We start from the raw sequence: 25,636 nt of genomic DNA, 5'->3' as shown, positions 1-25,636 counted from the left end.
TCTAGAGGGAGACCAAGACAAGTAATGGGAAAAGCCCTCGACTTACACCCCATATGGCTCAGGCTCACATTCGCAAGTTCCCACTAGAATAGATTCACCTTCACCCAAATTGACTTTTAAGCTTGAAACTAATTTGAACTCAAGGAGAATGCATATGAGATTGAGGATTTGCTTAGGATCACCCTCACAAAAAATGATAGTGTCATCTGCAAAAAGGAGGTGGGAGACAATCAACTGACCAAATTTGCATTTCCTTTTTTATGCTAAAAGCCTTGAGCAAGCTCCTTTGGTTGGCTTTAGTGGCTCAACACTTACATAACTGTGATAAACAATAGAAGGGAGAGGAAGTACCCTTGTCTTAAACCACGAGATGATTGGAAAAAATCTATAGGGTAGCCATTAATAGGTATTGAGAAAGAGGGGGTAGAATTACAATGATGGATCCAATTACAACATATTTTCCCAAAACCCATTCATCTGGGAATGTACTGCAGAAAATTCCAATTCACATGGTCAAATGCCTTCTCCATGTCTAGCTTGTAGAGCAATCCTCTTTTCCTTCCTTTAATATAGGCATGTACAACGTCATTTGCAATCAGAGTTGCATCCATGATCTGCCTTCCTGCTATAAAAGCATACTAGTGTTTTCCAAAAACTTCTAAAATTGTAATTTTAAGCCTTGCTGTGAGGACTTTGTAAAGGAGCTTATACAATCTGCCAACTAGGCTAATAGGGTGAAATCTTTGATGTTGCAAGTGAAGGGGCTTGCTGCGGAATAACCCTAAGATATGACTGTAGTGTATACAGATAACAAAAAAAAAAAAAAAAAAGTATCTTGCATTCCCTAGTTAAACAAAAATTTGATCTTTCAAACCCGGATCACAATAAAAATTTGATCTTGCAAATCCTAATTACGTGATTAGTATCATACCTGCGAGATTTCTCTGATTTGATCTCGAATCTGCAAGTAGAAAGAAGAACTCCCAAATCTGCAAGCACGAAGAGGAACTCGCGGATCTATGTGATCGAAGAAGAACTCTTGATGACGACCAGGGATCTTCTACTATATTCCTCAAACACGCTTTGCTCCTTGGAGAGTGGACTTGTTAGCGGTGGCTAAGGTTTGCTTCTCATAAAGATGTATGCCTTTGTGTGTGCGTTTTCGTCTAACCCTCGCCGCTGAATGGAGCGCGTGTATATAGGCTACAACAGGGACCTCTGGGCAAATATGACTAGGGCTTCCAATGTAATTAAGAATTCCCAATCCGACTCAGATTAATCCTTAATTATGTTAATTACAATTCATACCACTAAAGAATTATTATTGCACTCCTTGTCAAATTTGAAATTAAATTTCGATCTCCTATTATTAAATGCTTATTTATCTCCTCTTTAATTAATTGACATATTAATTCCCTGAGACCTTCCACTTAACTTATTTGATGTGTCAGATTCAAAATCCACCTGTAGGCTTTGATACAATCAAAACTTATAAGCTTCCTCAAGAGGATATCATCAATCTTGATACCAGGATGTGGATTCCATCAATAATTAATATTCACTATACACATAATGTCATTACCCAACTCACTGAGTTTATTGACCCATAAAGAATCTCACTCTTTTACGAATCAAAGTAATAAACACTACATGCACGTGTCTAATAATCATATCAGGATTAAGAGCATAAGCACTCATAATAATCATGAGATATTAATTGTTTTATATAGTCAGTATAAAAACAATTACCTCAAGACGGTCCTTTTTAATACACACAAAGTGTACTAGTACAAGGAGTTAGAACTATATCATTCCCCATAGTTATGATAGACCTATTAAAACCTTGTGCTACAGTCCTACCAATGGTGTGTCCAATTTCATTTAAGACTGTGAACAATAAACTTATATTCTATAAGAATTGATGATCTAATCTTCTGTTTGTAAGACGTACTCTATACACTAGATCACCCACTATATAGAATAAAAGACACACATGCATAATCATTAAATAGATAATGTTAAGCAAACATTGCTCACAAAGATTCTCATTAAAATGGAATAACTGATGTTATTAATAAACAATAAAACTGATTACAGAAAGCATGTCTTTCAGTATAAATCTCTAATAATCTCCCACTTATACTCAAAGCCATGTTGCCATACATCTCACCCCCATTCCCTCTACATGACTATCAAAAGTACTAGCTGGTAAGCTCTTTGTAAACGGTTTTGTTAGGTTGCTTGCCGATGCAATCTTGGTCACCATCACATCACCTCTCTGCACGATATCTTGTATCAGGTGATACTTACATTCGATGTGTTTTGCCCTCTTGTGGGTCCTTGGTTCCTTTGAGTTAGCAATCGCCCTGCTATTATCACAGTAAAATGTAATAGGCGATTGTACCGAAGGCACCACTCCTAGATCCAATAGAAAGTTCTTGAGCCAAACGACCTCCTTGGTTGTCTCAGAGATTGTCACATATTCGGCCTCCATAGTGGAATCAACAACACATGATTGCTTGATACTCCTCCAACTAATGGCTCCACCTCCTAGGGTAAACACATTTCCCGATGTTGATTTTCTGGAATCCTTATCTGATTGAAAATGTGAGTCTGTGTACCCAATGAGTTCTAGACTATCTGCTTGATAAACCAACATATAATCCCTAGTCCTTTTTAAGTACTTGATTATATGTTTTACCATAGTCCAGTATTCCCGCCCGTTAGACTGATATTTGCTAACCATGCTTACGGAAAAACAAATGTTAGGTCTAGTGCATTGCATAGCATACGTGAGACTTCCTACTGTTGATGCATAAGGAACTGCCTTCATGTTCTCTACCTCAATCGGTGTTTTAGGACACTGATCTTTGGATAGAGAGATTCCATGTTTGAAAGGGAGTAACCCTTTCTTGGAATCCTACATGCTAAAACGGGCAAGAATCATATTGATATAAGTAGCTTGTGATAAGCCCAACATCCTTTGCTTGTGATCACGCAAAAGCTTGATCCCAAGGATGTGATTAACTTCTCCCAAGTCCTTAATGTCACTGTTCGGATAACCATACCTTAACCAAAGATAATACCCCCACATCGTTTTCAATGAGTAAGATGTCATCCACATATATCACCAAGAATACCACCACGTTTCCATCATGCTTTTTGTATATACATGACTTATCAGGGCATTGATCAAAACCATAAGATTTAATGGCTTGATCAAAACGGATGTTCCAAGACCTAGACGCCTGCTTAAGTCCATAAATGGACTTCTTAAGCTTGCACAACATGTGCTGTTGACTTACTGCTGCAAAACCATCTGGGTGCACCATATAGATGCACTCATCAAGACTTCCATTAAGGAAAGCTGTCTTGAAATCGACGCTGTTCCAGGAAGTAGATCAATAATAAACTCTACCTCTCGATCAGGAGGTAGTCCCGACAAATCCTTGGGGAAAACATCGAAAAAATCCCTCACTACTGAGATTTCCTCTAACCTCAACTCCCCTTCTAATATTTCCTTCATACAGGCCACATATCCATGATAACCCTCTAACAACAATCGCCTCGCTTGAATGGCGGATAACAACTGTGGCGGGGTACGCACACAAGACCCCATAAATTTATACTCTTATCCCCTTGAAGGTCTGAACAGTACCTCCCTCTGATGACAATCTATACTGACATAGTGAGTAGCTAGCCAGTTCATCCCTAGTATCACCTAAGACCACCAGATTAGCTAATAAAGACATCCCCTGAATGTAGACTTAGATAGTTCTTGAGTACCTTCCTACGTATCCCTACAGCCCTAGTCAGCGTAGCTACTGACAACTAACATCTAACGAGTTTCTAACCCACACAACTTAACAAATTTCTAGGTGATAAAAGAATAAGTTGCCCTTGAATTAAACAAAACAATAACTTGATATGATAGTATTAAAACAATACCCGTCACGACATCTCCTGTTGCCTCAGCATCTCTTGGTGTCAACGCATTAGCTCGTGTTGGGGCGACATTCCTTTGATGTTTGCCTCAGAGTGCTTGGCAACCTCCTCGGTATGGTCTAAGAACACGCGCAACAGCTGATAGTGCTTGGTTGTCTCTCGCCATATGCCCAAGTTCATGGCACTGATAACAAGCAGCCATCACCCTGACTCGACATACTCTTGAGTGTCTTCTGTAGCATATGGGACAAGAAGGGGGCATTTGCCTGCCTGGTACTGCCTGATCTCCCCCTCCCTATTTTCATCCTCCTCTACTATCTTGTCTCCTCCAAGGCCCTCAGCTAGGTCCTTCTTGAAAATCTGGAGGCGTAGTCCTTTTCCTCTGATTCTGTGCCGCAGTGCCTCTCTATAGGTCATTCTCAACCACTATAGTTTTATCAACTATCTCTGAGAAATTCTGGGTCTGAAAGCCTATAGCCTGCTTGTATAATCCCCGACTTAGGCCCTCCTCAAACGTCCTCACCTTCTTTTCCTCATGTAGCACTAGGTATGGAACAAAACGGGACAACTCGATGAATCTAGTAGCATACTGTTGCATCGTCATATGTCCCTGTGTAAAACTCAAAAATTCTGCTGCTTTTGCACTCATATTAGTAGTAGGAAAGTACCGCTCTAAAAATATCTCCATGAAACAGCTTCATGTCATCGCTTTAGGTTGAGGCCTCTTTTCCTCTAACATTATTGCCGATCTCCACCAGTGTTTAGCCTCTCCCGTCAATTTAGTTGTAGCAAACAAGATCCTCTGCTCGTCAGTACATGAGTGGATTGCCAACATTTCTTCAATCTTCTGGATCTAGTCTCCAGCCCTGAATGAGTTAGCCTCTCTAGAAAAAGATGGGGGTTTCATACGCATGAACTGCTCAATCATGCAGTTCCGCTCCCCTGAATACCTGGCTATCTCTGCCATCACCTACTGGGTGACGCTGCATAACTTTGCATCAGGATCTCCACCTCTCGTACTGGAAGGTCTTGCATCAACACCTTCAGCATATGCACTACTATTCCTTGAATCCATCTGGCAAATGGTATAAAATAGTCTTAGAACTCTCTCATCATAACTCACTAACACACCCAACAAACTAAAACCCACAATATATTTTGCTATAACCATTTCTCTTAACATTCTCAATCCCCATTTAAGACTCAATCCTACCACTTAGAAACAAGAATCAGCGACAGTATCCATGGTTTTTCTGAAATTGTAACCTTAGGAAAATCACAGAAACAACCATGGAACTCCTACTTCTAGGTTGTAAGATAGAACCCTAAATTCCAATCTCATCTTCTAACAATAACTAACTCATATCTCGTCAATATCCATCCACTATTTTCATCAAAATTCATTCCTATACTCTGGTATCGTATTCTGCTGTTTACTAAAGTTTGCAGAACCTAGAAACCTAAGTTCCGATACCAAACTGTGACGCCTCGATTTTCATACTATTTTTTTTTCTTTATATAAATCATAAATCGATAATATTCAAATCACACATCGGCCATATCAGCAACTCTAATACCGTTACACATAACTCGACCCGAAGAGGGTAGTGGGTAATCATTCCATTATATAAAGTACATACCTAACAGTGGAAGACCATATATACACACCATTCAGAATACAAATAACCAGAGTACTAAACATCTATAAACATATATATGCATATCTAACTCATCCCCAAAAATCAACCAAAACAATAGGGGAATCATACGTCCTTAGATCAAAACACTCACCCTATCTATCAGGGTACCGACTCCCCTCTACCACGAAACTCTATTACTTGGTCTTTTTCGGTTCTTTAAAATATTTAGATATTTGGGTGAGACACATCTCAGTAAGACGGAATAAATTATTTACAGTGTGTGGCAGTATGAGTTTCATTATATCATAACATATATTCATTTCAATAATAATACCATCTGAGAAAAATATTCCAATTCCACATTTATAGTCATATAGATATACAACACAAGCTTTTAAAAGCTTTAATTTCATTTTCAACTTGATCACATACAACCCAAGTTTACCAGCGAAGTTTTCGAGAATAGGGAAGATTACCCGCTCATACAAGTAGCTTCCCTTTGCCCTAATACTGTTTGCATTCTTGCCCAATTAACTTGGGTTTAGCTACAATTGATACTTATTAGAGCACTCACCTTACTTAGTAAGCTCTCAGGCGGAGTGTTTTACTCACGCTCTTTCATTACCCACTGCATCTCACCATCCAGCCCATGAGTGTTCTCGACACACAGTGCATAGCGCATCTGTAACTCATAGCTGTCTTGAGGATTTTCCATCATACCATGCTTCCCCCCCTTGGTCGAGGTCGCTCTCCATATTCTACACCATGCTTCCCCCCATGGTCGAGATTGTGCGGCCTGAAGGTTAGACTTAACCGTGGTTGATCGACCCGATTAGATCAAAATAAACAATCCATATACTCGTTTGCAGTACAAATGACCTGTCATATACCCTGATTCGAACTCAGGGGGCAAAACAACCCTTCACACTGGCTCATTTGAACTATCATGCCACACGCTCCACGAGTCCGTGTGGTTGCACTAATCACCACTAGCAACGGTAGCGTGCTCAATATCACAATCCATCCATTAGAGTTTTTATTTCCACATATCATCATTCACATATCTCATTCACATTCCAGTATTCACAATTGTAGTATTCACATTGCAATTTTTCACATTTCTATATTAACAATTCCAGTATTCATATTTCACATTCATATTGCAGTATTTACGTTGCAATAATCACATATTCATATTCTTATTTCAGTATTTACATTGCAACATTCTCATTGCAATTTTTCACATTTCCTGTATTCACATTTCAAGATTTACATTGCAATATTTTCATTACCTGCATTCACAACTCATTTCATCATTTCAATGGTATTTCATCAATTAATACACATTTCATCTCATAATAACATATATTTATATCTCATTTCACGTTATTCGACATTTCTCAATAAAACATTTCCACATTTCATATTTCATCATTTCTCAGAAGGTACTTTTAGTACATATTAATTTTCATCATCTTTCACATTTCAAATCTCATATTTCAATGCACATTTCATAGCCTCATTATTCTTAATGTAAACCATTTAACTCAATTTTAAATACATTTCAGTATAAATCATATGCCATACAATTTTCATCTGATACTCATATCATAATAATTTCAAGAAAAATATCATATGCTTATTTTCACATATCAATTTTAATAATAGTTCTAAAAATACTGTTATAATTTATTCCCCTTACCTGGCTTACTGAGAGGTCCACTAATACCTTAAATCATACACTACTCGGTGTTCATAGTTCAAAAGTTTGAAATTCATTTTTTCCCCAAATTATTCAACACAGCCTCCACAATATTAACATTTAATATTCTCTAAGCTTTATATACTCCAAATTAACTTTAAAACTCCAAAACACCCAACTTACCCTGGTTTGGGGATGGTGCCCCGGAACCCCAAACTGAAAATCTACTCCGCCTAAGTTGTAGAGAATCTTCTTAAGAACCTCGTGGTGGTTCCTAATCATTGATTCAGACTACAATTGGAGCGGAATCGTAGAGAGAAGGGAGAGAGAATTGTGGTTTTGGGAAAGAGAAAGAGAGAATTTGTTTTGTTATAAGAAAAATGACTTGCGAGATTTCCTTATAGGGTTCACTGTAGGGAAAACCATACGGTTTTCTACACTGTTCACAAAACTATCGATGGTTTTGACTTTAACCTGCCCCTTTTTACCGTTTTACTTGTTACTGAGTCATGATAAAAAGAAAATTGTCGACGATTTTCTGCGATCGTCACCAAATCGTCGACGATTTGGGCTTCCTAAATCGAATTTTCCTCATTTTTCCAAATTTCTTTTATTATTATATTTTTCGAATCTCTATAGTATACCTAGATTCTCAATTGGTATCAGAGCCCTAGGTTGCTGAAAGACAATCCTCTTCTAGACCACTTATATTATGCGGTGTAAACTACACTTTCTGGAAACAATGAATGAAAATATACTTGCAAATTATGGATTGGAAAGCTTGGAAAGTAGTCACACATGGTGACCTCATCCCCACTAAAACTGTGGATAATAAATAAATACCTAAGGAAGAAAAAGAGATGACTGATAACGATCTAAAGATGCTACAAGTAAATTCTAGTGCTATGAATGCACTATATTGTGTTCTAGATGTGAATGAGTTTAATAGGATTATGAGATACAAATCAGCTAAAAAAATATGGGATAAACTTGAAGTAACCTATGAAGGAACGGTTGATGTAAGAGATAGTAGAATTGACATGTTCACTAGTGAGTATGAGGCATTTAGGATGAACCCTGATGAAACCATCACTAGTATGTACACTAAGTTCACCCAGATAATAAATTCCCTCAATGCCTTAGGAAAAAACTACTCTACATATGAGATGATCTGGAAAATCCTTAGAGGACTTCCATCAATTTGGGAACTTAAGGCCACTGCAATTACGAAAGGAGGAAACTTGAAAATCACCTCCCCTGATGAATTAATAGAATCGATCCTCACATATGAGATGGTGATAAATGAAAGAAATTTTGAAAAATAACAAACATAGGAAATCAATAACCCTTAAGGCGGCAAAAGAAAGTTCTAGTGAAGAAGAAGACAATGAATTAGATGACTATGATATAACCTTCATTACTAGAAGACTTCGAAAATCCTTCAAAAAGAATAAGAAGTTCACTAAAAAATTTAGAGGTTCAAAATCTGATAAAGGGGAAACAAGCAAAAAGGAAACAAAAAATGAACCCTTTAAATGTTATAACTGCAAGAAAGTTAGACATATTAAACCTGATTGTCCATTGCTAAGAAAGATGCTAAGAATAAGAAAAAGGAGGTAATGATTACATCGGATGACTCAAGTTCAAGTGAATCAGAGAATGAATCAAGTGATCAAGATATGACAAACCTCTGCTTTTTGGCAAGAGATGACGAGGTAAATACCTACACTAGCTCATCTGAAGAATCTGGCGATGAATCATGTAGTGACTCGTGTGAAAGTATGCCTTTATATAAAGAAATTCAGGTTGAACTATTTGCTTTGCATAATAGGTTTATAAAAGTAACTAAAAGAAACACAGTATTAAAAGAACAAAATGAAAAGCTAAAGAACTAATTAGAAACTTCAATATCAACAAAAAAAGAAAAGGATTCACACATTGATGATCTTATGAGTAAACTAAACAAGATGTCTCAAGATTTGGTAAAGTTACAAGTAAAAGATGATAATACGAAGAACTCAGAAGTATTTGATCTCAAGAGTAAAATTATAGAAAAATTAAAATTATCTACAATTTTACTAGAGGAAAAGAAAGTTTTGATAAACTAGTTGGATCACAAAGGATGTCTTTGGACAAAGAAGGAATAAGATTCAATGGAGTTGAAAATAAAAGAAAAAAAAACTTATACATGAGATATTTTGTAAAGGCATCAAAACATTTTGCCAATACCTCTTCAATAAATGTATATGAACATACCACTTGTTTCTTGTGTAAGAAAAAAGGGACATATAAAGTTTGAATGTCCATTTAAAAGAAAAAGTGTTAAAATTAAGAAAGTATGGAGAATCAAAACTGAAAATAAACCTGAATTAAGTAAACCTAAGAAGGCTTGGGTATCGAAAGTAACACTTTGAAACCCTTCTTATAGGTGTGCTTTAGGACTACTTCATCAAAAGACAAATGATACTTGGATAGTGAGTGTTAAAGACACATGACCAGAGACAAATCAAAATTTACCACATTAATGCAAAAAGATGGTGGACATGTCACCTTTGAAGACAATGCTAAAGGTAGAATTATCGGTATCAGAAAAGTAGGTAAAGAAACCTTCTTAACTATTGATGATGTCTTATTAGTAGATGAGTTAAAACATAATCTACTTAGCATTAGTCAATTAAGTGATAAAAGATTTGATGTAATCTTTAAACAAGACAAATGTATAGTTGAAAATCGAGAAAAACATGATATCTTGTTCATTGCTAATAGAGTTGACAATGTGTATTGCATAAATTTTGAAAATCTAATATCTTAAGAAGTCACATGCCTAACAGTCATGAATGAAGTCAGCTGGCTATGACATAGAAGACTTGGACATGCTAGTATGAATTTATTATCTAAATTAGCTAAAAAGAACTTAGTCAAAGGTTTGCCTAACACAAAGTTTATAAAAAACAAAATTTGTGATGTTTGCCAACTTGGGAAGCAAACTAAAACATGTTTTAAAAGGAAGAACCATATTTCCACTTGTAGGCCCTTAGAACTTATCAACTTAAATTTATTTGGTTCTACTAGAACACAAAGTATAAGAGGAAAGCAATATGCTTTCGTCATTGTTCATGACTACTCCAAGTTCACCTGGGTACGCTTCTTGGTCTCTAAAGATGAAACTTGCGAGATGTTAGTAAACTTGTTCAAGAAGCTCCAAAACGAAAAAAGGGTATGGAGTTCTAAACATAAGAAGTGATTAAGGAAGAGACTTCATGTAGAGACCCGGTGAATTATATTAATTAAATAATAGGAGGAAGAGAGGAAAAGAAATTGAAACTGGAAATTCAGTAGGGTCTCATCGACGAACAGACTTCTTGGACTCGTCGGCATGGACACATGTCTCATCGATGAGAAGATACTGAGAAGGCTGTTTTCGGACCTGAAATTTGTTGACAAAGAGTAAGTGTTCGTCGACGAAATTCCTTCATGGCCTCTTCAACGAAGTGACGTGTCTCGTCGACGAAGATACGTGGCTAAGCATTCTATTTATGGCCAAAATGACCCTTTTTGCGAGAGAAATTCTCTCTCAACTCCCTCTCTCTCTCCTGTATGACTCCCCTCCCCTTCTCTCTAGAAATCCAGGCCGGTTCTTCGCCGGTTCGATGATCTGAAGCCGCCACGCTACTCCTAGGAAGTTTATCTTCATTTTTGCTGGAGTAGATCGTTGGTAGGGCTAACTTGGTCACTATCCCGGATTCGGGGTAAGTTGGTTTTCTTAGGCTTTTTAATGAATATTTGGTATTTCTGGAGTTGTAAGAAAGTAGTATTTGGAAAAATGTTATTTTTAGGGAGTTGAGCAGAGAATCCAGCGGGTGCAGGGCTAGTTGTTTTTGGGGTTTTCCAGTGGTCAGGTAAGGGAGTAAATTAAAACAGTAATTTTCTATGAAATTTATTATTATTTAATAGTAGATTAATTTTTAGAAAACATGTATTATGTATGAGTATATTTGGGAAAATATATTTGAGAAAATACTACTGTTACACAAGAATATGTTTTTAGTATAAAATGTTAGAAAATGTAATTCTAGAACAGATTTCATGTTTTATTCAATTTATGTGGCATGGATATTATTTATGTTAAGTCGGATTTATAGAAAAAACATGTTTACAATTATTTTCAGGAAAAACATGGATAATATAGGAAATTATGATTTCAGAACTTATGATAAACAGTACATTTATTCAGATTAGTATGTATGAAATGTTCGGCTCAAGGTCGTGATTGATAGCCGGTACAAGGTTATAATTATGCACTTTATCTGACGCAAGGCCGTGTTTACTATGATATGTCAGAATTCAGAGAAATGCTATCAATCTAATTTTCATATTAAACCAATATAGATGTATATGTACTATAAGTTATCAGAACCCGAATGGTAGTTTAGATCAGTATTTAGAGCATGGTACTGTAGCTATTTAGTTCAGTTCATACTTGTACTACCACCCCTGCCAGTAAAGGGAGTGAGAGATGGATAGTCGATGTGACTTTAGTGTTATGTTGTAGACGTCCCCCTGGCAGTTCGGACTAGGGTGGGGCAGACCCATCGTACTTACAGACATATTTGACTTGGCAGTGGTCGGCCAGCCATTGTCAGGTCCCGCTTTCAGGCTATACAACTCGTCATGGGGATAATACATGACATCAGTTAGCTATCCATCATGGGTATATTTCATAATATCAGTTATAGCAGATAATTTTATAATAACAGAAAATCAGTATGATTTAATACGCTTATGATCATATATCTATTACTCAGTTATTATGTTACCAGTTTTTACTAGGCATGTATCACATACTGTTTATTTATTATAATACAAAAATATTCATGTTGTTACACAACTGTATTTAGTTTATTTCCTTTACTAAGAGGTGTCTCACCCAAACTTAAAATATTTCAAGAAACCAAGACAGATAGGCAGATCGAGCTCTATATCGTGAGGGGCAATTTATACTACCCTGCTAGGAGGGTGAGTTTTGAATTAGGGTTAGTTGGTTTTTGATATGTGATCCTAATTTTTATCTTTTAATGTTTTGGGGATTATATATATATTTACAGAATTATTGTGGATTGTGAGTAGCTCTGGTATTGTTATTATGGATGAATTTTATTTTTACCACTGCTTAAGTGTCCGTTGTGTATGACAGGTGTAACCCTGTTACCCACAGGTTCGGGTCAACTTCGCTATATCATTAGTTATTGGTATCATGGTATTTAATATGATTGATTATGTAGTAAATCAAACAAGTCATTACAGTTTGGTATCGGAACCTAGGTTAGTAGGTTCTGTAGATTTTAGAATGTAGCGGAAACAATACCAGAACTTAGGATAAAGGAAGTTAAGGTCTTTTTTGGTAGTCTAGATGTAAGACTTCCGTGATGGTTTAGGTGTCTTTCTTGGGGTGACGATTTCAAGAAAGTTATGGTAAACTATTGTCGGGTTGGGTATTTAGGTTGTAGGATTGAATTTTGAATTGAGATAAGGGAAGATAAACCATTTAAGGATATATAATATACTAGTTAGATGATTTGTGTGGGGTATGTTGTGGTAATAGGGTCCTAAACTAAGTTTATTGTCTTTTTAGGATGGACCCTGGAAGTAGTAGCACCTATGTTAGTGGTAATGAGGGTGTTGGACCCTCAGGTGCAGCTGGTAGCGACTCAGACGTAGTACTACGCAACCTGACTCAACAAGTCATGGTTGAAATTGTCTGGAACTCCAGGGAATAGGGAGGTCCGTCTGTAGGCTACATTAGTTCCATTAAGAAGTTTATCAAGATGAATCCTTCGGCTTTCTCAAGAGGAACTGATCCTGTGGTCGCCAAGAACTGGGTGTAGGAAATTGAAAAGGTGCTGACAGTACTCTAGTATACGGAGGAACAGAGGGTGCTATTTGTTATGTATAAACTGATAGGAGAGGCCGAGAGATGGTGGACGGCAGTGAAGCTCCTGAAGCAATGGAGAATAGTGCCTATAGAGATGACATGTGATCGGTTTAAGGAAGTATTTTTCGACAGATACTTTCTAGCCTCGTCCAGAAAAGTCAAGATAGAGGAGTTCCTGAGCCTGAAGCAGGGACAGTAGACAGTGCAGCAGTACGCGGCGAGGTTTATTGAGTTATCTCGTTTTGCCCCGTACATTATTCCAATCAAGACGAAGAAAGTAAGACAGTTTGAAAGAGGCTTGAGGCAAGAATTACATAAGCAGGTATCAACACTGAAATTGCAAGATTTTGCCGAGTTGGTAGACAGACTATGGCAGAAGCTGGAGAGCGATTGAAGGCTGAAGAGTAGAAATAGAGAAAGAGATCCATACCTTCTAGTTCCCAGCAGGGGTCCAGTCGGGGTTCGTGGAAGAGAGGTGGTTACTATAGGGATTGGAGGTAGGACTCAGGGAGTCGTGGGTTTCAAGGTATGTAGTCATTCCAGCTTGTTAGACTTGTGGGAGAGGCACCCGAGGGAGTGTCGTGCTAGGCGAGGTATTTGCTATCGATGTGGGGAGCCAGGGCACATGATGAGAGATTGTCAGTCTTAGATTGGAGTTGCTCCTGCTCCTAGACCTGCTCGAGGAAGTTATCAGGCACGTTGTGGAGGTCAGCAAAGGAATACAGCTCCAGCAAGAGTTTACGCCTTGACGTCGGGTGATGCTGAGACAGCCGGTGACATGGTGACATGTATGGTTAGCATGCTTTCATTTAAAGTTATTATATTGTTTGATTTAGGGGTCATACACTCGTTCGTATCTATAGAGTGCATTAAATTATGTGGGGTAGAAACACAGTTGTTAGACACTAAACTGTTAGTAACTACACCGACTGGGTCAATAGTGAGGTGTAGTAGGGTGCTCTGAGGCTGTTCAGTTGATATCTAGGGGAAAGTTTTATTTGCTAATTTGATAGTGTTGGACATGCACGAGTTTGATGTAATATTCGACATGGATTGACTGATAGCTGACTTTGCCAGTATAGACTGCCGGTTAAAAGAAGTGATTTTTTGACCTCTAGGAAGACCAGAATTCAGGTTCATAGGGTTGCGAGTGCAATCCCCGCCTTAGTTAGTATCAGCCATCCAGGCGAGGAGACTGCTTCTGAATGATTGTCAAGGATTCGTGGCCTTTATTAAAGAAATGTCAGGGAATGAATTGAAGCTTGCTAATACGCCAATGATGAAGGAGTTTTCAGAAGTCTAAAAAAATGAGCTACTCGGTTTACCTCCTAATTGCGAGGTGGATTTCCCTATCAATCAAGGACAGTGCCAATCTCTAAAGTTCCTTACAGAATGGCACCAGCAAGCTTAAAGATCAGTTGTAATATTTATTGGATAAAAGATTTATGTGACTTAATGTATCTCCATAGGGAGCTTCGATATTATTTGTAAAGAAAAAAGATGGGGCCATGAGGATGTATATAAATCACAAGAAAATTAATAAGGTAACAATCAAGAATAAGTATTCTCTACCCCGTATAAATGATTTATTTGACCAACTCCAGGGTACACGGATTTATTTCAAGATTAACCTCAGATAAGGTTATCATCAAGTAAAGGTAAAGACAGAAGATGTATAGAAGACATCCTTTCGAACCAGGTATGGGCATTATGAGTTTCTTGTTATGCCTTTTGGTTTGGCGAATGCTCCTGTAATATTCATGGATTTGATGAATAAAATCTTCCACCAATATTTAGACCAGTTTGTCATGATTTTCATTGATTATATATTGGTCTATTTAAGGAGTTATGAGCTGCATGAGGCATATTTGAGACAGGTTCTTCAGATGCTCAGGGATAAGAAGTTATACGCCAAGTTTAGAAAGTGTGAGTTCTGACTTGAGAAGGTTGCGTTTTTGGGGCATGTTATCTTAGGGGATGGAATTTCTGTGGATCTCAGTAAGATTGATGTAGTGGTGAATTGGGTTAGACCGAGGAACGTCCAGGAAATCAGGAGTTTCTTGGGAATGATTGGTTATTATTGTCATTTTGTTGAGGGATTCTTAGCGTTATCAGGGCTTCTGACATGGTTGATTAGGAAGAATGTTAGGTTTGAATGAGATGACAGCAGTGAGCAGACCTTCTAGGAATTGAAGCAAAGGTTTGTCACGACACCGGTGTTGATCATCCCGTCAAAGGGTGAGGGTTATGTTATCTACAATGATGCGTCCTTGAGAGGGTTCGACTGTGTATTGATGCAGCATGGTGGGGTTGTAGCATATGCTTCCAGACAATTGAAAGAATATGAAAAGAACTACCCTATCCATGATCTAGAATTGGTTGGAGTAGTACACGCATTAAAGATTTGGAGGCATTACTTATGTGGCGAGCGGTGCGAGATATTCTCCGACCACAAAAGTTTAAAATACTTTTCTACTCAGAAAGAACTGAATATGAGACAGAAAAAGTGGTTGGAGCTTATTAAGGATTTTGATTGTACTATTAGTTACCACCCAAGGAAAGCAAACGTGGTGGCTGATGCACTGAGTAGGAAATCTATGGGACCAGCACTAGCAGCTATAGAGGTTCAGCACCTGATCTTGATGGATCTGGAGAGACTTTGTATAAAATTGATAGATAGTGATCCTCAGGTATTTATTGCCAACTTAGTGGTGCAACCTACATTACAGGAAAGGATATAAGTTGCTCAAGAAGAGGATCTAGAATTAGTAGAAGTAATAGTCAGAATACAAGATGGTCAAGGAGAGGAATTTGGTATTTCAGATGATAGAGTTTTGTGGTTTCGTTCTAGATTATGCATTCCTGTTGATGCAAATATTAGGAGGACCATCCTAGAAGAGGCTCACAGATCTTTATACACAGTTCATACCTGTAGCACGAAAATGTACAGAGATCTACAGGAGTCTTACTGGTGGAGTGGCATGAAGAAGGAGATTTCTGAATATATAGCTTCATGTTTGATGTGCCAGCAGATTAAGGTTGAGCACCAGAGGCCGGTGGGGCCGTTGCAGCCACTATTCATCCCAGAGTGGAAGTGAGATCACATATTTATGGATTTTGTTTCAGGTTTGTCGTCAGCATTACATGGTCAGAATGCAATCTGAGTGATCGTGGATTGTTTGACAAAGACTGTCCATTTCATTCCCATTAAGATCAACTACTCCATGGACACACTGGTGGATATTTATATTCAGGAGATAGTTTGTTCTCATGGTGTGCTAGTGTCTATAATGTCATATCAAGACTCGCATTTTATGTTACAATTTTAGAGGAGCTTGTAGGAAGCTCTAGGGTCTCAGTTATCTTTCAGCACGACGTTCCATCTTCAAACGGATGGACAGACTGAGAGGACGATCCAGATATCAGAAGATATGCTTCGAGCATGTATGCTAGATTTTAGAGGTAGTTGGTCTTAGTTAATGCCGCTGGTGGAATTTGCGTATAACAATAGCTATCAGACCAGCATGAACATGACACTATTTGAGGTGCTCTATGGAAGAAGATGTCGTTCTCCTTTATACTGGGACGAGATGGGCGAGTGGCGAGTTGTGTGGCCAGAGTTGGTGCAACAGGCGTATGATAAGGTTCGGCTCATTAGAGATAGGATCAGTGCAGCTCAGAGTCAAAAGAAGAGTTACGCTGACACTCGCCGCAGGAAACTGGAGTTCAATACTGGAGACCATGTGTTTTTAAAGATAGTTTCGTTAAAGAGAGTTATGAGATGTGGAAGGAAGGGTAAACTTAGTCCTAGGTTTATTGGTCCGTTTGAGATTTTTGAGAAGATAGGGCCTGGCTACAGGCTAGCTTTACCACCTGTTTTGTCTAGGATACACGACGTATTCTATGTCTCCATATTGAGGAAATACATCTTAGATCCCTCCCATGTAATCAATTATACTGAATTAGAGCTTAATGATTCACTAGCTTATGAGGAGGTACTAGTTTAGATTCTGGACAAGAAAGAACATGAATTGCACAGTAAGAAGATTTCTTAAGTAAAAGTTCTGTGGAGAAACCATGCGGTATAAGAAAATTCTTGGGAGCTCGAGAAACTAGATAAGATAGAAATATCCGCACTTGTTCAGTGGAGTTCATTTGTAATCAAGAAAGTGTGAGTGATTATGTAATATTTCTTTTGTAGGTTAATCAGCACATCTAGCAGTTTTGTTAGTACGTAATGTTTTGGTGGGGGGAGAATTTTATTTTATGTGTATATGTAATCTCTTAGAATCTTAAATGTAACCACGGTATTCCTTCGTCACAAGTGAGGGTACGTAACAAAATAAGTAGACCACTTTTCTTTAAGGGATGGTGAATCGTACATATAGTAAATTTCGGGGACGAAATTTTTATAAGGGAAAAATGTAGAGACTCGGTGAATTATATTAATTAAATAATAAGAGGAGAGGAAAAGAAATTGAAATTAGAAATTCAGTAGGGTCTCATCGACATGGACACGTGTCTCTTTGATAAGGACACGTGTCTCTTTGACAAAAAGATACTGGGAAGGCTATTTTTGGACCTGAAATTTGTTGACGAAGAGTAAGTGTTCATCGACGAAATTCCTTCATGGTCTCGTCGACAAAGTGACGTGTCTCGTTGACAAAGACACGTGTCTAAGCATTCTATTTAAGGCCAAAATGACCCTTTTTTCGAGAGAAATTCTTTCTCTTAGCTCCCTTTCTCTCATGTACGGCTCCCCTCCCCTTCTCTCTAGAAATCCAGGCTAGTTCTTCGCTGGTTCGACGATCCGAAGCCGCCATGCTACTCCTGAAAGTTTCTCTTCACTTATGCTGGAGTAGATTGTTGATAGAGTTAACTTGGACACCATTCCAGATTCGGGGTAAGTTAGTTTTCTTAGACTTTTTAATGAATATTTGGTATTTCTGGAGTTACAGGAAAGTAGTATTTGGAAAAATATTATTTTTAGGGTGTTGAGCGGAGAACCCAGCGGGTGCAGGGTTAGTTATTTTTGGGATTTTCCAGTGGTCAGGTAAGGGAGTAAACTAAAACAGTAATTTTTCATGAAAATTATTATTATTTAATAGCAGATTAATTTTTAGAAAGCATGTATTATGTATGAGTATATTTGGGAAATTACTACTATTGCACAAAAATATATTTTTAGTGTAAAATGTTAGAAAATGTAATTCTAGAACATATTTCATGTTTTATTTAGTTTGTGTGACATGAATATTATTTCACGTATATTGTATTATGTTAAGTCAGATTTACAGAAAAGACATATTTATAGTTATTTTCAGGAAAAACATGGATAATACAGGAAATTATAATTTCAGCACTTACGATAAATAGTAGATTTATTCAGATTAGTATGTATGAAATGCTCGGCGCAAGGTCGTGATTGATAGTCGGCACAAGGTTGTAATTATGCACTTTATCCGGTGCAAGGCTGTGTTTACTATAATATGTCATAAATAAGAGAAATGCTATCAATTTAATTTTCATGTTAAACCAGTATAGATGTATATGTACTATATGTTATTAGAATCTGGATGGTAGTTTAGATTAGTATTCAGAGCATGATGCCGTAGCTATTTGAATTCAGTTCAGACTTGTGCTACCACCCCTACTAGTAGAGGGGATGGGAGATGGATAGTCGATGTGGCTTCAGTGTAGCATTGTAGATGTCCCCCTAGCAGTCCAGACTAGGGTGGGGCGGACCCATCATACTTATAGACATATTTGACTTGGCAGTGGTCGCTAGCTATTGTCAAGTCCCGCCTTCGGGTTGTATAACCCGTCATGAGGGGTAATATATGACATCAACTAGCTATCTATCCTGGGTATATTTCAATACTATCAATTTTAACAGATGATTTTATAATAACAAAAAATCAGTATGATTTAGTACGCTTATGATCATATATCTATTATTTAGTTATTATGTTACTAGTTTTTACTAAGCATGTATCGCGTACTGTTTATTTATTATAATATAAAAATGTTCATGTTGTCACACAACTATATTTAGTTTATTTCCCTTACTAAGAGGTGTCTTACCCAAGTTTAAAATATTTTAGGAAACCCAGACAGATAGGTGAACCAAGCTTCGCACCATTAAGGGCAGTTTATACTACCCTACTAGGAGGGTGAGCTTTGAACTAGGGTCGGTTGGTTTTTGATATGTGATCCTAGTTTTTATCTTTTAATGTTTTGGGGATTGTATATATATTTACAGAGTTTGTTATGGATTGTGAGTAGCTCCGGTACTATTATTATGGATGAATTTTATTTTTACCGCTGCTTAGGTGTCCGCTGTATATGATAGGTGTGTCCCCGTTATCCACGGGTTCGGGTCGACTTCGTTATATTATTAGTTATTGGTATTAGGGTATTTAATATGATTGATTATGTAGTAAATCAAGAAGGTCGTTACAATTCAAAAATAAAGAAGTTGAAAAATTCTGTAATGAATATGGAATAGCCCACAATTTTTCAGCTCCTTGAACTCCTTGACAAAATTGAGTTGTTGAAAGGAAGAATAGATCACTCCAAGAAATGACTAGGACTGTGTTAAATGAACATAATTTACCTAAGTACTTTTGGGCTGAAGTGGTAAATACCGCATGTTATGTGATGTATGGAGTTTCTCTTAGATCAAGCTTAGAGAAAACTCCCTATGAATTATGGAAAGGAAGAAGACCTAAGATATCTTACTTTCATGTATTTGGATGTAAGTGTTTTGTATTAAATGATAAAGAGGACTTAGGAAAATTTGATACAAAATTAGATGAAAGAATATTCTTAGGATATGCATTGAATTGTAAAGCTTTTAGAGTCTATAACAAAAGGACTCTCACAATCATAGAATCCATACATGTAGCCTTTGATGAAGTGAATCCATTCTCAAAACTACTGGAGATTGAAGAAGCTGAAATTAAGAAATTCTAGATGACTTAAAAATTCAAGAAGTAAAGGATGAGAACAAAGAACCGAGTTTTACTTCAGATGATAGACCTCTAGACCAAACAGAACTACCTGAAGAATGGAAGTTTGTGAGAAATGACCCAAAGGACCAAATCATTGGTGAACCTTCACGAGGAGAATCTACCAGATCCTTATTGAAAAATTTGTGTAATCACTATGCATTTCTATCTCAAGAAGAACCCAAAAATATAGATGAAGCTTTAAACGATGATTCATGGATAACAACCATGCAAGAAGAATTAAATCAGTTTGAAAGAAATAAAGTTTGGAAATTAGTTCCTAGACCTGCTGACCATTCAGTGATAGGAGTCAAATGGGTATTTATGAATAAAAAGGATGAAAACGGAATTGTTGTACATAACAAGGCTAGACTTGTTGTTCAAGGATATAATCAAGAAGAAGGAATAGACTATGATGAGATATTTGCTCTCGTAACTAGAATGGAAGCAATAAGAATGTTATTAGCTTATGCATGTCATAAAGAATTCAAACTTCATTAAATTGATGTGAAAAGTATTTGAGGATGTTCATTACCCATATTGTGTGTTTAGATTAACAAAAGCATTATAAGGACTAAAACAAGCTCCTAGAGCTTGGTATGAGCGTTTGAAAGGATTTCTATTAGAAAAATGGCTTTTCTAGAGGAAAATTGGATAGCACGTTGTTTATTTAATCTAAAAATGAAAGATATGATTATTATTCAAATATATGTGGATGATATCATTTTCGGTGCTACAAATGAAGAACTATGCAAAGACTTTGCAAAGTGAATGCAAGATGAATTTGAGATGAGTATGATGGGAGAGTTGACTTAATTCCTATGACTTCAAATTAAGCAAGTCAAAAATGGAACTTTCATAAATCAGTCAAAATACTTAAGAGACTTGATTAAGAAATTCGATATGGAATGTGGAAAACCTTTAGGGACCCCTATGAGTACGTCAATAAATCTTGATAAAGATGAAAAAAGAAAATCGGTAGATATGAAATACTACTGAGGTATGATAGGAAGTCTATTTTACTTAACAGCCAGTAGACGGGACATTATATTCAGTGTATGTATGTGCGCCTCGTTTCGAGCAGCCCCTAAGGAATCACACCAAATAGTCGTCAAAAGAATCTTAAGATATCTAATTGGTACTATCGACTTAGGTCTATGGTATCCTAAAGACACATGCTTTGAAATGATTAGTTATTCAGATGTGGACTATGTTGGATGTAAAATTGATCAGAAAAGCACAAGTGGTACTTGCCACTTTCTAAGAAGATCTTTTGTATCTTGGTTCTCCAAGAAACAAAATTTTGTAGCCTTATCTACTGCGAAAGCCGAGTATGTGGCAACAGGTAGCTATTGTGCACAAACACTCTATATGAAGCAACAATTAAAGGATTTTAATTTGGAATATTCGGTTGTACCTGTAAAATGTGATAATACCAGTGCCGTTAATATCTCCAAAAATCTCATATCTCATTCAAGAACCAAGCATATTGATATTAAGCATCATTTCTTGAGAGATCATGTGCAAAAAGAAGACATTACACTTGAGTTCGTAAATACAAGTAATCAATGGGCTGATATATTTACCAAACCTCTTCCAGAAGACAGATTTATATCTATAAGACGTGAACTAGGGTTGTTGCATAGTAGAGAAGTTGTTTAAAGAGGAAATTGGATGAGTAGCCAAGTAAATATTGAAGGACAAGCTCGTTAGGCGATTAACTTTTGAGTTGTAGTCAACTGACTCGCTACTGTTTGGAGAAAATATGTAGGGGTACACTAGTCAGGCGACTGATGTATCGGGCTCAGTCGACTGACTGACGGTGGTTCAAACACCAATAGTGCGCAAAAACCTAACTTTTCAAACCCTTAGTCTCCTGACTCTGTTTTTCTCTTCTCCTACACCTGTTCTCCTTCAATCCCAAGTGTTCCTTTACTCAAAATCCTCCCTTTAATCTTTGAAAAACCTTATCCTACTTCATTCCCACAAGATTTTCTAGGGTTTCACCGGTTGTTCTTACTCGAAATCACCATGATATGAACTAAATCAGTTGGAAACAAAGCATCATATTCCAAGTAAGATGATAGCACCTCAGTTGAACAATGGTTGGTGACTCCACATGCTAAGCAACTATATCAAACTCATCTTCATTCAACGGAACCTATATTTGGTAAGGTCTTGGATACTACTTTCTTTGAAACAGATTTTCCTAATTTCCTAATATTTTGCCTATGTTCAAAGTACTAGGATGGAAGAAATTCATTATGTATCAAGCTAAAGGATACTATCCAAACTTGGTCAAATTGTTTTATGCTAATATGGTTAAGGGAGACATGGTCACTTCTATCGAAGTCATGGGGAACTTGATTGCTCTTACCCCCCAAATGTTAGCCAAAATTCTAAATATCAAGCAAGGCGAATTTGAGTATCCTCAAACTGGTCCATCATGGATAATGGCACAGAACTTCACTCCTCAAGAATTTTTGCCACTAGTTATGACAGAGGACCTCGTATACTTTGGACACCCTCCACTTTACAACCAATTGAACTTGTAGGCTCAATTTCTACAAAAGCTCATCACCTACAATATTTTGCCACGAGTAGGTTCACATGATTACATTTCTTACTTAGACTGCTTTGTAATGTGGTTTCTACTCAAAGGAAAGAAGTTGGATTTGTCGAGTTTAATTATGAAGTGGATGATCACTAGGGAAGAAGCTCGTCGCGTTATTCTTCCATATGGTGGAGTGTTGAATTTCATTGTTGTACATCTGGGTGTATCCACTCCTCCATCCATGTTTATAAAGCTACAACACTAAAAAAAAAAAAGGGTTATGAGAAATGGGACCAAGAATGGGTTCCTAAACATGGTCGACGCCGCAGATAAGCTCCTGAACTAGCTCAACCTCAGGTTCAACAACCAGCTCAGCACCCTGCTCCTCAGGTAGATGCACCTTCATGGTTCATTGCTTATCATCTTCAGTTTACTGATTTCAGTGTGGAAATGGGTTCTAGTTATAACTTCCTTCAAGAAAATTATGCGTCTCTTCAGGAAAACTTCACTTCTCTCGATCTAAGACTTGGCTAGATTGAACAACACATGACCGGCACATCCTCTTCACATGGCAAGGCTCCGATGGAAGCCAGTTCTTATTACTTATTTGTTTAAGCATGCTACATGATATTTATCTTTTGCTTATGGTTGCTCATTGTCTTGGTACTTGTATGCTTGTCTTGATATCTTACTCTTTTTGATTGATGTCAAAATGGGGATAATTTTTGGGTAAAAATTGAGCATGATAATACATACCTAAGCATGAATATTGCCGAATATGAATTGCTAAATATTGGCTCACTATGAATTAAAAATTTGAGCATGATCCTAAATTCTGATATGATGTGATATTAAGCATGATATTTATAATAATCTTTGCAAAGTAAGTCCCAAGAGGGGGGTGCATTGGGTTTTAAAAGTTTCTTTTAACTCCTTTTATTGATTCACAACTTATTGTAAGTTTAGTACTCAAACAAAGATGATTTGAATTATAATATCAGCTAAAAATCAATATTCACTTTTAAAACTTTAAAAATGAGCAAATCAACTTAATCTTAAACCAATGTCAATTAACACCCAACCAATAAATTGTTTCAATTAACACAAACCAATTATTCATACTGTAATTGTAACGACCTGCTATTTAACTGAGTTTTTTTTTTTTTTTTAATACTATAACATTTAAAATGTTCTTATACCACACTAGATTAAACCCAATCATCAATTTAAGCAATGAGAAACAGAAATCAAATAAACATAACCATATGTAATTATATACAATACCAGAGTGCTAAAATGTTTCCCAAAATATACATATATGTCTGTTTTTCAGAATACCCTAAATTGGCTAGGGCTATACAAAAATACTCCCAAAAGTACTCACACTACTATTAGGGCAATACCAATGCCCCTCTATCTGCGAGCCTGATTTGCTCGCCTATCTGGATCACCTGAAAAATGTTAAAGTAATTGTGATGAACCAACACTCAGTAAGGCGAAATATACTATTACTAGTGTGTGGCAAATGAGTTACAGTACTGTGAAAATCTATTACTATATAGTCATGTATCACTGAATCTGTAAAGTACAATACTAGTAATATAAATTTTCATCTTTTACCTATTGCTTAACATTTCTATACTTTAGGTTTCTATTCAAAATACTGCTAATATATATATATATATATATATATATATATTGTTTTTGTAAACCTGTATAAATATAGTAATAACTGTAAACTTCCCTATGGATAACTGTGTGTCATGATTAACCCTTTATGACAGGGTTGTGCGGCCCGTAGGCGGGATTTACCATGGCTGCCCAACCAAGAACAAATCACTATACTCCATAGTCTGATCAGCCATTCTCAACCCATATCTGATGGGGAGCCTGTCTACTCGTGGGCTTTATGCGATCGACTTTTATACCACGTATTATCTGAATAGGTGGTTGCACTATATATACTGTATGTAGCTACGGTACCGTATTCTATAATTGTATGGTCCAACAGGATCTGATACTATATAATACATCTCTATATACAACTATCTGTTTTACTATGATTCTGTAATAACTGTATAAACCATGACGCTGTAGAAAACTATATCTATATCAACTGTATTTCTATAATTAATTGTAAATTTGTATGTCATGGTACTGTAAAACTGTATAATCATGGTATTTCTGTAATTGCTGTAAAATACATTCACTATCTGTATATTCTGTAAAACACATCTTTGAAAAATATTGTAAAACACGTTTTTATACTATATCTATATTCTCAAATCACATAATAATTTTAAAACATATTAATCATACTTGATAAACTGCATAAGTCTTTGCTGTAAATAATACTCTGGTGGAACATTTATAATTTTATACTGAAATCATACTCAAATAACCTAGCATAGCATATTTCCCTTACCTGTTTCTTGCTAAAAATCCCCTACTATAACGGGTCCAACACCCGCAAGGTTCTTCACTCAACACCTTGAAAATCATAAATTATCATAAGAAAACATTAATATTTTTACGACTATTCATTTCTTACAACTGCTGGAAACTCAAATTCCGAATAAAAGACCTTATCCTAGATTTGGGATGAATTTCAACTTTGTTCCACCGACAATCCACTACGGTAGACTTGAAGAGAACTCTGTCAGGAGCATCGTGGTAGCCTCAGATCGTCGATCCGACAACTGACAGGAACGAAATCGAAGAGAGATAGAAGAGGGGCCGTAGGAGAGAGAGCGGCGCTGTATTTTTGAATTAATCCGAAGTTTTGCACTATTTATACTGCGGGATTCGTCGATGAGTCACGTCACCTCGTCGACGAGTCCTGTAGAAAGTTCA

General features: G+C 36.8%; 1 protein-coding gene across 1 annotated transcript in view; it reads left to right on the top strand.

The window, feature by feature from the left end:
* The window catches only part of LOC131155710 (F-box/kelch-repeat protein At3g24760), a 29,270-nt gene extending 4,346 nt beyond the window's left edge, over positions 1-24,924 (top strand). Inside the window, exon 2 of the mRNA XM_058109053.1 lies at positions 24,568-24,924. The gene's annotated coding sequence lies outside the window, so the exon portion shown is untranslated. The remainder of the gene's footprint in view (positions 1-24,567) is intronic.
* Positions 24,925-25,636: the final 712 nt, after the last annotated feature.

This window comes from Malania oleifera, chromosome 5 (assembly GCF_029873635.1).
Source record: "Malania oleifera isolate guangnan ecotype guangnan chromosome 5, ASM2987363v1, whole genome shotgun sequence".
NCBI classification, from domain to species: Eukaryota; Viridiplantae; Streptophyta; class Magnoliopsida; order Santalales; family Ximeniaceae; genus Malania; species Malania oleifera.
This window is presented reverse-complemented; position numbering and strand designations above follow the sequence as displayed.